Here is a 12,500-nt window from a genome sequence, read left to right as displayed (position 1 = left end):
CATAGCCACAATGGATAAATGTTTTAGAAGCATTGAGGTTTGCCGGTGACGCCGTGATTCTGTCGGGGAAGGCAAAGGACTTGGAAGAGCAGTTAAAAGGAATGAAGCAGTTGAAAGTAATGAATTGTGTCTTGGAAAAAAAGTCGTAAGATGAAAATCAACAGAAGTAATACAAGGGTAATGGATTATGATGACGCTGTCAGAATTATATTACGAAATGAGACACTAAAATCAGTCGACGAGTTAAAATTATTATGTTTTCGTGACCTACAGCAACACCAACCCATTCCCAACCTCCACATCGAGTCTACACAGACCATATTTGAAGACATCCCTCTCCCCATCACTTTAATGGGCGTTATATTAGAAAACAAAGCGTAGAAATGTATTTAATAAAAAATTTAAGCTGCAAAGATGCTAATTATATTTTCATTTATGTTACTATTGATTTAAAACAGTTTTTATGTTGCATAAAAAATTTGTTTGAATGTATATTAACATACGAGTACTTGCGAGTCCACTATCATATCCACAAACCTGTGTGACATGTCAGCGAAAAAATTAAATGAATTTTTTTACGAAATTCAGTATGACTTACAAACTGTGTGGACCTCAGCATAAAGAAATTTAATGTTAATGCGAAAACCTGTGACAGATTTTGCAGATCTGTAATATTTTCGACGTGAAATTAATATCCTAATTTATATTAGAGTAACTTTAATTCAACTGGTGCGTCACGACTACAGTCGACCGTGTAAATCGCGTTCTTTAGTCCTCCAGCATCTGCTGAGGGACATTAACGTTACTTTTCAAGACAGTTATTTAACTTAATTTGACTTTCATGTATTATTCTTAGGTGATAGAATTTTGGTATTAGCCTAATGAGCTTCTTTCTTCGCACCTGAGTAGGACTCATCAGCTATCACCATACATACAAGGTTTAATGCATTATCATAAATAGAAAAGTACAGTAAAATCATATTAAAAGTTCACCTCTTCCAGTAAAAAGCACATAAAGGCGATATATTTCCAAGTTTTTCAAGCATAGCAGTATTGTGATGTAGAGCAGCCCTCGATGACTAGACGTTGAAGGATGTGGTTCAAATGGTTCAAATGGCTCTGAGCACTATGGGACTCAACATCTGAGGTCATCAGTCCCCTAGAACTTAGAACTACTTAAACCTAACTAACTTAAGGACATCACACGCATCCATGCCCGAGGCAGGATTCGAACCTGCGACTATAACAGCAGCGCGGTTCCGGATTGAAACGCTTAGAACCGCTCGGCCACAGCGTCCGGCTTGTAGAGTTGGGCCTGTTCGTGCAGTCAAAAAAAGATGTGAGTGACATCCTCTTTTTCATCACAGTCGCATAATGGGGATGCGGCCAGACAAATACGGTGTAGCTGCTTCCTGCAATAGCCATGGTTGAATGTGAGGCACCTTATAGCGAGTCTTCTGGAGTATCAGTTTTTCTCGTGACAGAAACAGTACCGAGTTCACCTGTGCGTACATCTTGCCGTTTGTATTTCGAGGTCTCATGCCATTCTATGTCCTACTTCTGTGATCGTTGATTTAATAACGTTCGAAAAATCAATAGTTGGCGATTCCATGTGCCCCCTCGCTCAGTCATAGACGGTTGCTTTGGCTAGCTTGTCTATTGCTTCATTGACAAATATGCCACAGTGTTCTTTTAACCAGCACCTGGTAACTTCCAGGTTCCTATTCGCGAACTGTAAAAAGTGATTCGCTCCGGGTTGTTTGGATCTGTGCAGATTTCTCAATACTTCCCACGCTAGTATGGAATCAGAAAGATGACAAACTCACAACTCACGTGTTTCTCGGCACACTGAAGGGCTCCAAGGATAGCCAAAAGCCAAATGAGTCTGTCCCCCATGATACCTGTTACGTTACTATCACCAGTAATTTATCGATCCTCAGTTCATGACAGAAAAATACGATGTGATAATTTAGACAGGTTTCAACATTCGGAATATTGATTTCTTGCAGGAATCGTAAAGCACAACTGCAGAAGAATTATATCAGTGCAATCAGCATGCAATCGGCATTATTGTTCTGTGTCATACACTCAGAGCCAAAACATTATGACCATCTTGAAAGTCTCTTCGGATTTGCTGCCGGATGCTAAAATCAACTTGACTCGATATTTCGGCGATCCAACTTGTCGCCATCTTCAGGAAAATGCTGCTTCTGCTGCTGAGTCCCGCTGAGAACTGACGCCAGGTTGCAAATCGACGTCCTATATAGGCACCGTTCAGTACACGGCGCATGCGCCGCCCATCTCTGTTTCTGCCTTCCTGGACAGGGAGGTGGCGCCGGTCTTAGTGAAACACTGCTGGCAACGATATATCGCAATCAAGGCCGCACCGAAGAACGTTCAGTTTTGATGCGAGATAATACAGGATTCCACGTTTTGCTAACAAGGGGAGGCCGCCAATTGTGAAATTCAGATTCGATTCATACTGCGCATAATAAAAGCTCATGGCCAGAGGTGTAATGTGGCAAAGCACCAAGATGCACTTCTCAGCCGTTGTCGAGAAAATCGACAGTTAAAAGAAACCGTTGCGGTGAAATACTCTCTACGATTAGGAATTTTCTACAGTGTCGTGGCGCAGCGGTAAGCGCTCGGGTTCGTAATTCGAAGGTCGTCGGTTCAAATCTCGCGCCATGCAATTTTTTTTATTATTAGTTTTTTGTAATTCAAATATATATATACTATTAATGAATTGCTTATGCATGTTGGTGAAGGCGGATCGCTCTCCAATTGTACCGTTTGTTTAAAGCTCTCCCGTCCGCACTGATTTTCGACGATGTTATAAGTTGCGCTAGGGACCGCATCTACCTTCTTTCGAAGTTAGCAGGCAACTACGCTGTTATGGGGCGGCTCGTTTCGGCCCATTCAACATCTGTCCTTCAAGTGTAACGAGCGAGTAACGGAGTTTATGTTTCATACCTGCCACAGCAAGTTTGTGTTCGTGGGGTCTCTATTCTAATTCGAACGTTTGACTTACGCTATACGTATTCGTTTCGGAATATCGTTTCTACGTCTTACGTTAACTATACGTGGTTAACATTATGAAGATAATTAATAACATTTGTGACATACAACTTTGTTTGCGGAAAACATAATGGTGTTCGAAGTCGCCAGTTTTTCCACGACAAACGACTTTCAACAACTTATTATATGCATAACTGTTGCAACTGATTGCCGGGAATTATATATATATATATATATATATATATATATATATATATATATATATATATATATATATATATTTGAATTACAAAAAACAAATACTAAAAAAAAAAGTTGCATGGCGCGAGATTCGATCAGGCGACCTTTGGATTACGAACCCGAGCGCTTAACGCTGCACCACGACGCTGTAGAAAACAATTAATCGTAGAGAGTATTTCACCGCAACGGTTTCTTTTAACTGTCGATTTTTTCGACAACGGCTGAGAAGTGCATCTTGGTGCTTTGCCACATTACACCTCTGGCCATGAGCTTTTATTACGCGCAGTATGAATCGAATCTGAATTTCACAATTGGCGGCCTCCCCTTGTAAGAGGAAACCCATTGTCTCTGTTGATTAAATTATCAGTCAACCTAATTTCAATCGCCTCTTTATAGACACCGTTCCAAAAACCGGAAATGTTGGCAACTACCACAGTTTTCATCAAAATTCTTACTGTGTACCCGAAGAGACTTTTCAAGACTTATTACGCCGGGAAAGCCTACGTAATCACATGTTGACCACCTGCTTAATAGCAGGGTTTGTGGAGGTATGTGGCATTGGATATCTACGCACAGGCCATGCAATTCTTGTAAATGATGGGCCGCTGATTTGCGTACCCGGTGATAGCGCCCGATAGAACCCCGATGCGTTCCGTAGGATTTACATCGGAAGAATTCGGTCGCCGAGACATCAACGTAAGGGAGACACGGACAATTATGTTGCTGAAAGAAGACATCAAGCATGAAGGGATGCAGGTGGTACGCATCTGTCAACGTGTCTTCGATTACTACAACAACTATCAGGCAAGCGCAGCAGAATGTCTCCCATAGCATAATACCGCTCCCACCAGCCTGCGTCCGTGGCTCTTTGCATGTTTCGAGCCGGTGCTCACCTCGATGACGGCGTTTGTGGAGACGGCCATCGACCTAGTGTGGCAAAAGTGTGATTTACCCGAAGAACCGAAACGTTTTCATTGATCGAAGGTCGAATCACAGTGGTCCCGTGTCCACTGCAGTCGTAACTGACGATGTCGTTTCGGTCAAAGTGGGAACACTTATACGTGGTCTGCAGCAGAGTTCCGTGTTCAACAATGTACGATGAACGGTATGCTCCAAAACACTTCGGCAAGGATGCCACAGATCCACACAAGCCTCCAAATCCCACCTTCTGCGGAGAGTCATGGACGTCAGACCATTTAGCGCCTAGTGGTAGTTTCACTGTGCTTCTATCTCTTTCCGCAGGCGCTCACGACAGTAGCACGTGGACAATTTGGCCAGCTTCACCGTTTCCGAGATATTCGTTCACAAGCTCTGCGTAATAGCAATCTGCCCTTTGTCAAAGTCGCATATCACGATGGACTTCGTCATTTGCAGCCCATATCTTCGGTGGGATGATCCTCGTGCTTGTCTGCCCCGGTGACCAGGCCCATAACGCCATCTGGCGGGATCCAACGTCGCGGTGGGCAGTGGTCATAATGTTTTGGCCCGTCATTGTAAATAACTTCCGCCCCCGGTAGCTGAATAGCCAGCACGGTAGCTCAGCGTGTTCGGTCAGAGAGGCGGTGGCCCTCTGTAATTAAAAAGATCTGAGGAAAGAAATCGACGATCAACTTGAACGGATGTCATGTGACGTCCGCCCAGACCAAACGCAACGAACAACTCCGAACAAAATAAAAAAAGTAGATAAATAAATCCTAAGGCCCCGGGTTCGATTCCGGACTGGGTCGGAAATTTTCTCCCCATCGACGCGCAAGTCGCCGAAGTCACGTCAAATCGAAAGACTTGCACCCGGCGTGCGGTCTACCCGACGGGAGGCCCTAGTCACACGACACTGTAAATAACAAAGTCTGAATACGATGATCTTGTAATATCACTTTATTATAACACGCAGTCCATATCCCATTATTATGTCGCATAACTTTAAAAGATTTAACTTCTGCAGTAATGCGGAGCCTATACCGCAGTTACATAGCATAACATTTTTCAACAACAACGTGCAGGCTAGATCACAATTACTGGCCTACAGCATAAGCCCCGAAAATATCTAGTTTCAGTCAAAACTCTTTGGTTTGGAAAGGTTATGCGGTATAGGCTTTTTTTTTATTTTCACTAGTGCCATAGCAAAACATTTACAACTTTCACGACTGATTTCTCACTTTTCAGTTTAAACACCAACTTTGACCACAGTTTTCTTTCACCTGAAACAAGAGCATGTTTACCATGTTTACCTGTACGGTAAAACCCATGGTCCTGCATCCTCAGCCACTGGCGTACAAAAGTTTTGAACGTCTCTGCATCATCAAAGTGGGCGGAATAGAGGCGCTGTAACGGTTTGGATGCATTCGTTGTCCTCTCCTCTTTATTGTGGTCGGTCAACATTTTCTGTGTATATACGCGTGATTGAGCTGCGCATAACGACGTCGTTTTATGCAGCCCGCAATGTTATATCAGGCCCTCAAAAACCACGCGTGAGATTTTCATATTATCTCGCTCCCTACGCGCGAAGTGTTAATCCCACAGAAAATAAAGAGAACCTTTTTGTAGGAAATTTAATGTACTTAAATTTTGTGCTGGGATATGTTTTTACTGAAGGCTACGGTTTCTGAGTTATTCAAGAGAAACGTACAAAAATGGCTTTTAAATGCACTTCCACCCCCACACTCATCCCTGTCCACTGTACAAAAATTTCCGACTACATGAAATACCCCGACATTTGGCCTTTTTCGGTCCCTGCTAATTAGGCTATTATGCTTCTAGCATTGTCGGCTATTTCGTTAAAGTTATTAATTCAAACATGTCAGTGAGGGTAATGACAGAAAAACTACTTTTTTAAATGTTACGATAAAACTAATTAGGTTCAGAGTTCGATCCAAACTCAATACAGGCCCAATAGTTTCGCAGTCAGGAGGCCTGTTTACTTTATGCTGTTAAAATTCACAAATATGTTACATAAAATTTACACAAACATCAGTTTTACACTTTGTAAGTGCCAGACTACTCCGGTGGCGTAATAAGACCAGACAATGAAAACAAAAAATGTCTTATGTCGGAAGTAATTCGTGCAGTCACAAATTTTTGAACAGCGGGATCTAAGTGTGAGAGTGAGAGTGCGTTTAAAGGTCACTTTCGTACTTTTTTCTTGAGTAGCTCGAAAAATATGGCATTAAGCGAAAACGTATCCCAGTAAAAAACTTACCTACATTAAATTTCCTAGAAGTAGGTCCTGTTTCTTTTTTTGTAGGACTAATACACTACTGGCCATTACAATTGCTACACCACGAAGATGACGTGCTACAGACGCGAAATTTAACCGACAGGAAGAAGACGCTGTGATATGCAAATGATTAGCTTTACAGAGCATTCACACAAGGCTGGCACCGGTGGCGACACCTACAACGTGCTGACATGAGGAAAGTTTCCAACAGATTTCTCATACACAAACAGCAGTTGACCGGCGTTGCCTGGTGAAACGTTGTTGTGATGCCTCGAGTAAGGAGGAGAAATGCGTACCTTCACGTTTCCGACTTTGTTAAAGGTCGGATTGTAGCCTATCGCGATTTCGGTTTATCGTATCGCGACATTGCTACTCGCGTTGGTCGAGATCTAATGACTGTTAGAAGAATATGGAATCGGTGGGTAATACGGAACGCCGTTCTGGATCCCAACGGCCTCGTATCACTAGCAGTCGAGATGACAGGCATCTTATCCGCATGGCTGTATCGGATCGTGCAGCCACGTCTCGATCCCTGAGTCAAGAGATGGGGACGTTTGCAAGACAAACAACCATCTGCACGAACAGTTCGACGACGTTTGCAGCAGCGTGGACTATCAGCTCGGAGACCATGGCTGTGGTTACCATTGACGCTGAATTACAGACAGGAGCGCCAGCGATGGTGTACTCAACGACGAACCTGGGTGCACGAATGGCAAAACGTCATTTTTTCGGATGAATCAAGCCCGTGTTTACAGCATCATGATGGTCGCAATCGTGTTTGGCGACATCGCGGTAGACGCACATTGGAAGCATGTATTCGTCATCGCCATACTGGCGCATCACCCGGCGTGATGGTATGGGGTGCCACTGATTACACGTCTCGGTCACCTCTCTTTCGCATTGACGGCACTTTGAACAGTGGACATTTCAGATGTGTTACGACCCGTGGCTCTACCCTTCATTTCGAGCCCTGCGAAACCCTACATTTCAGTAGGATAATGCACTACCGCATGTTGCAGGTCCTGTACGGGCCTTTCTGGATACAGAAAATGTTCGACTGCTGCCCTGGCCAGCACATTCTCCAGATCTCTCACCAACTGAAAACGTCTGGTCAACGGTGGCCGAGAAACTGGCTCGTCACAATACGTCAGTCACTGCTATTGATGAACTTTGGTATCGTGTTGAAGCTGCACGGGCAGCTGTACCTGTACACGCCATCCAAGCTCTTTTTGACTCAATGCCGAGGCGTATCAAGACCGTTATTACGGCCAGATGTGGTTGTTCTGGGTACTGATTTCTCAGGATCTATGCACCCAAATTGCGTGAAAATATAATCGCATGTGATTTCTAGTATAATATATTTGTCCAGTGATTACTCGTTTATCATCTGCTTTTGTTCTTGGTGTAGCAATTTTAATGGCCAGTAGTGTAGTTTGCGTTGAGCGAGTGAGAGAATATGAAAATCTCGCGAGTGGTTTATGAAGGCAAGATAAAGAATTGTGGGTTGCATAAAACGACATGGGTAGGGGCAGCTGAATCGCCGTGTGTGTCTCACGTATACAACAACAGATTTCAGATGATATACAAATTTTAGTTAGGTTCAAAGGGTTTGTTATTGGGTATTAGAATCGACTTTGCTTCGATGATTCGTTATGAACTTGTATCACAGGGTGGTGCAAGTAGAGATTCATTCTTTCTGGATTGGGAAAGCGCGGCGAGTGAAATGAGTTTTAGTAGCGTACCAGCAAATGTGAGCTCAGGTGGCGAGCTGGGATAAGCCAACGTGAACGTTCCTAATGAAACACTTAGCGGCATCCAGCGATTCTCCTTGGGAGCCGTTAACGTCGAGTTAGCACGCCGCCTCTCCGTGCTTCCATCCCATTCCACCCGTTCCAGGCTGGCTTTGGAGCCGCTCTGCTCACCCGTTTAACCGGTGAGTAAAGCTCGTCACGGAACTTACGTCAAAACATCCCACAATGTACAGGGCTATTCTAAATGACGGACCCATTCTCAAAAATTCCTTTGTATTCAAGTACAAATCCCAAATGAACTAGCCTTATACCAACGAAAAGAGGAAATTTCAAAGTTTTTGGCGGGCGGCGGCGGTCAGTGATGGTTTCAGAAGCGGCTAGTAGGGCCATCATTCCGTTTTACTGTTAGTTGCTAGTGAGATGGCGACTGTGCAACACAAGGTTTTCTGCGACCTTGATTTCGCGAAAAGTGAGTCGCAAATCGCTGTCAGCGGGCATTTCGTACCAGATTCGGTATTCAACCACCAACTCTCAAATGCATTAGCCATTGGTTTAAGCAATTTCAACAGACTGGAAGTGTGTGCAAAGGAAAAAGCGCAGGCCAACCGCGTATGTCAGAGGATGATGTCCAACGGGTTCAAGAAAATTTTGTGCGCAGTCCCAGTAAGTCTACCAATAGAGCCAGTCGAGAACTTGGAATACCCCAACCAACTGTATGGATATATTTATATGGATATGGTGTCTGTTCTTTCGGACATGTCCGAAGGAACAGACACCATATCCATATAAGTATATAGTTCTGGCATTACCGGCCATGACCTCCTTCTTCTGTGTGGATGCACACATGTTCCCCAAACTCTTACGGGACTTGGTAAGAATGTCTTCCACGAGTAATGAGTGTGTTGGGGTGGGACACTACGAATGTAGTGTGTGGACATACAAGGTGAGAATGTGTCTTGCGGGAGGCGTGCGCGAGATAGTCCGTGCAGTTGCACTATCCTCTTTGCCCTCGGTGGCTCAGATGGATAGAGCGTCTGCCATATAAGCAGGAGATCCCGGGTTCGAGTCCCAGTCGGGGCACACATTTTCACCTGTCCCCGTTAATATATATAAAGGCCCGACGACAGCTGAAGGTATTAATATAATTCTCATTTCGAAACTGTATGGACAGTTCTGAGACGGCGTTTGATGTACAAGCCCTACCGATTACAACTTGTGCGGGCTCTCGACCCCAATTACAAAGAGAAGCATATTGCATTTTGTAGTTATTTGCTAGCAAAGATGGAGGATGACGCGTTTCTACAGCGTGTAATTTTTAGTGATGAAGTGACGTTCCACCTTAGTGAAAAACTCAACAGACACAATGTTCGCATATGGCGTTTGGAAAATCCACATTCACCATTTAAATACGAAAGAGACTCACCGAAGATCAACGTGTTCTGTTCCGCATCCCGTACAAAGGTTTATGGATCTGTAACGGGCCGGCCGGTGTGGCCGAACGGTTCTAGGCGCTTCAGTCTGGAACCACTTGATCACTACGGTCTCAGGTACGGATCCTGCCTCGGGCATGGATGTGTGTGATGTCTTTAGGTTAGTTAGGTTTAAGTAGTTCTAAGTTCTAGGGGACTGATGACCTCAGATGTTAAGTCCCATAGTGCTCAGAGCCATTTGAACCATTTTGATCTGTAACGGGAATCACGTACCTGGACATGTTGGAACAGTGGCTGTTCCCTCAAGTTATCGAAGATTCCTAGGACTTCATTTGCAACAGGATGGAGCTCCACCCCATTGGCACCATGATGTACGAAGCTTTTTGAATGACTCACTTTCTCAGCGCTGGATCGGTCTCACGGACCTGGCTCTGCACTTCTGGTCACCGAGATCTGCTGATCTCTCACCCTGCGACTGTTTCTTTTGGGGTTGTGTGAAGGAAGCTGTTTACGCCTCGCCTCTACTAGCCACTCTCAACGATCTGCGGAACCGGATCACTGCCGCCGTGCACTCAGTAACGTCGATGTTTGCCGTGCAGCCAACGGTAGCCACATTTATAGCAATTATCACATTTCTAATTATTAAATAATTATTAAAACTGATTAATACAAGTTACTACAAATGATTAAATTTATAAAATTGATATCAAACATTATGAAAAAAACTTTGAAACTTCCTCTTTTCATTGGTATAAAATTGTTCATTTTGGATTTGCACTTGAATAAATACGAAGTTTCGAAAATGGGTCCATCATTTAGAATAAACCTGTATTTTAAATGGCGGCGTTTTCATACGACGTCAACGCAGCAGAACAGAATGGGACGTCAACGTCGACGATTCTTTGGAGAAGGCTCTTATGTTGACGTTGGTGGGGAAACTTCTTGTGGTAGTAATGTAAGCGAGATATGAGGTATTTCGATTGGTTTATAAGTTCGTGTGCTGCACGAAGTGAAACTTTGAGGAAAATCAATCGCTACACTTTTTCAACAATTTTGTGATTGCAGTAATTTTTGAACACCGAAGCATACTGAGTGCTCTTGTGTACTGAGTACTTGATTTGATTCTCGCTGTTTGTTGGAGAGGTAGCAGATGTTTATTTTAATAGAATGGCATGAGATGATTTACTGGAAGTAGTGTCCTTCGGCAGCTATACACATTTTTCACTTTTTGGGTAACGAAAGGATTACGTGATAAAAAATTTCAGTTCCTTTTGAGACGATCTATTCATGGAGCCAGTTTCCGAGACTGGTAAAAAATGTTAAGCGTTTTTTCAGAAAGGTTACACGACTTGAATCGAAACAAACGGTTATCGAAAGAGGCGTAGTCTCGTGAATCTGGCGTGTGGTGTAAGACATCCCATCGAAGTCCCTGAAAGGTTTCCTCCACTCGGTTTGTAGCGTACGGTTTGACATTGTCAGAAATCAGAATGACTTGTTCACGTCTCTGAGCATACTGGCCGCGTTTGTGTATAACTGCACGATTCAGACTGAGTAATTGCATTCCGTAGTGGTCGGCAATCACCTTTCCATGCGGTTGCAGCTGTTCGTGGTACACCACACCGTCCAGGGCGCCCTTTGTCGCTCACCTCAAAATCATTACCTTTGAATCGTCGGAACCAATATCTACACGTTGTTTCCGACTGTGTAGTTCTCCATATGCTTCCACTAGCAAACGACAACTTCCAACAGAAGACTTCTGCAGGTGAAAGCAAAAAACAACACTTCGCGCAAATGCTGTTTTGTAGCTGCAAAACCCGACATGTTCAAGGCGCTAGATTGATATGTTCCGGGCGCTGTTGACATCGCCGTTTAACGCCCCAAACTGCTAATCATCATCAGGTAGGTTCTTTTCACTGCATTCGAGAGTCACGTTCAAACTTGAAAGACTGATATTTCTTCTGTAAAATAGGTCTCGCGTCGACGTTCGCTATGCTGCACAAGTGCATCTACTGCCTTCTCTTCAACAGCGAGAATTAATTCAGGCTTCCAGTATTTTAAGTACTAGTATCAGACTGTCAGACTGCAAGTTTGGCGTGGCAGGTTTGGCAGCAGTGGTCGAGGGGGGGGGGGGGAGGGGGGAGGTGGGAAGAGAGGGGAGGACAGGAGAACGTTGACGGTTCGCTGTTACACGCAGTACGTCTCATGTAGCACTGGCGGTGCAGTTCCGTACTGATCACCTGAATATGTCTGCCCCTCAACGTGCAGTTTTGACTTTGCTTTTCAGGGTCATCATTTTCTTAAGGATTGTCGCAGTTAGCGTAAATTCCGTAAAGGAAACACACCAGAAAGAAAAAGACAGCATATACATACAAATCACAACAGTTCTCAGTTCTGGTCCCAGTTGCTGACGTCAACTGACCAGTAACCGGCAGCTGTACTACCAGAGCGGTGTAACTACGGTGAAAACGACAGAAGGGATGACCAGAATCGTGTTCTGGTTTGTTGTTGCTATGGTAGCTGTCTTATAAACAACTAGCTGTCAGTCACTTCGTTATTCCGATCAAGGAACAGTTCCGCAGGGAAGTTACTTTGTATCCGTTCTAAGGAACGGCAGAAGATATTTGTAAGAATTCGAAACGTTATTAATTTGTGGAGATGCTGTAAACTAATCTTGCATGAAATGTGTGCACACTTTGATATCATATTGCTAAATACTATCGCTTTCTTTATTCCTTATTTCCGTTTCGTTAGAAAGAGCAAGCGTTTTTGTACTAGAAAAGCTCTTTTTTTTTTTTTTTTTTTTTGAGCCCGTCTGTTTATCGATCAATTGTGTTTTCGGTGGTATTT

The 12,500-nt window shown here is 43.8% G+C and overlaps 1 non-coding gene across 1 annotated transcript; it reads left to right on the top strand.

Moving 5' to 3' along the window:
• The first annotated feature begins 9,228 nt into the window (after positions 1-9,228).
• Positions 9,229-9,303, top strand: Trnai-uau. The gene has a single exon. It is a non-coding gene; the product is annotated as a tRNA-Ile (tRNA).
• The last annotated feature ends 3,197 nt before the right edge of the window (positions 9,304-12,500 follow it).

Source organism: Schistocerca americana, chromosome 2 (genome assembly GCF_021461395.2).
Source record: "Schistocerca americana isolate TAMUIC-IGC-003095 chromosome 2, iqSchAmer2.1, whole genome shotgun sequence".
NCBI classification, from domain to species: domain Eukaryota; kingdom Metazoa; phylum Arthropoda; class Insecta; order Orthoptera; family Acrididae; genus Schistocerca; species Schistocerca americana.
This window is presented reverse-complemented; position numbering and strand designations above follow the sequence as displayed.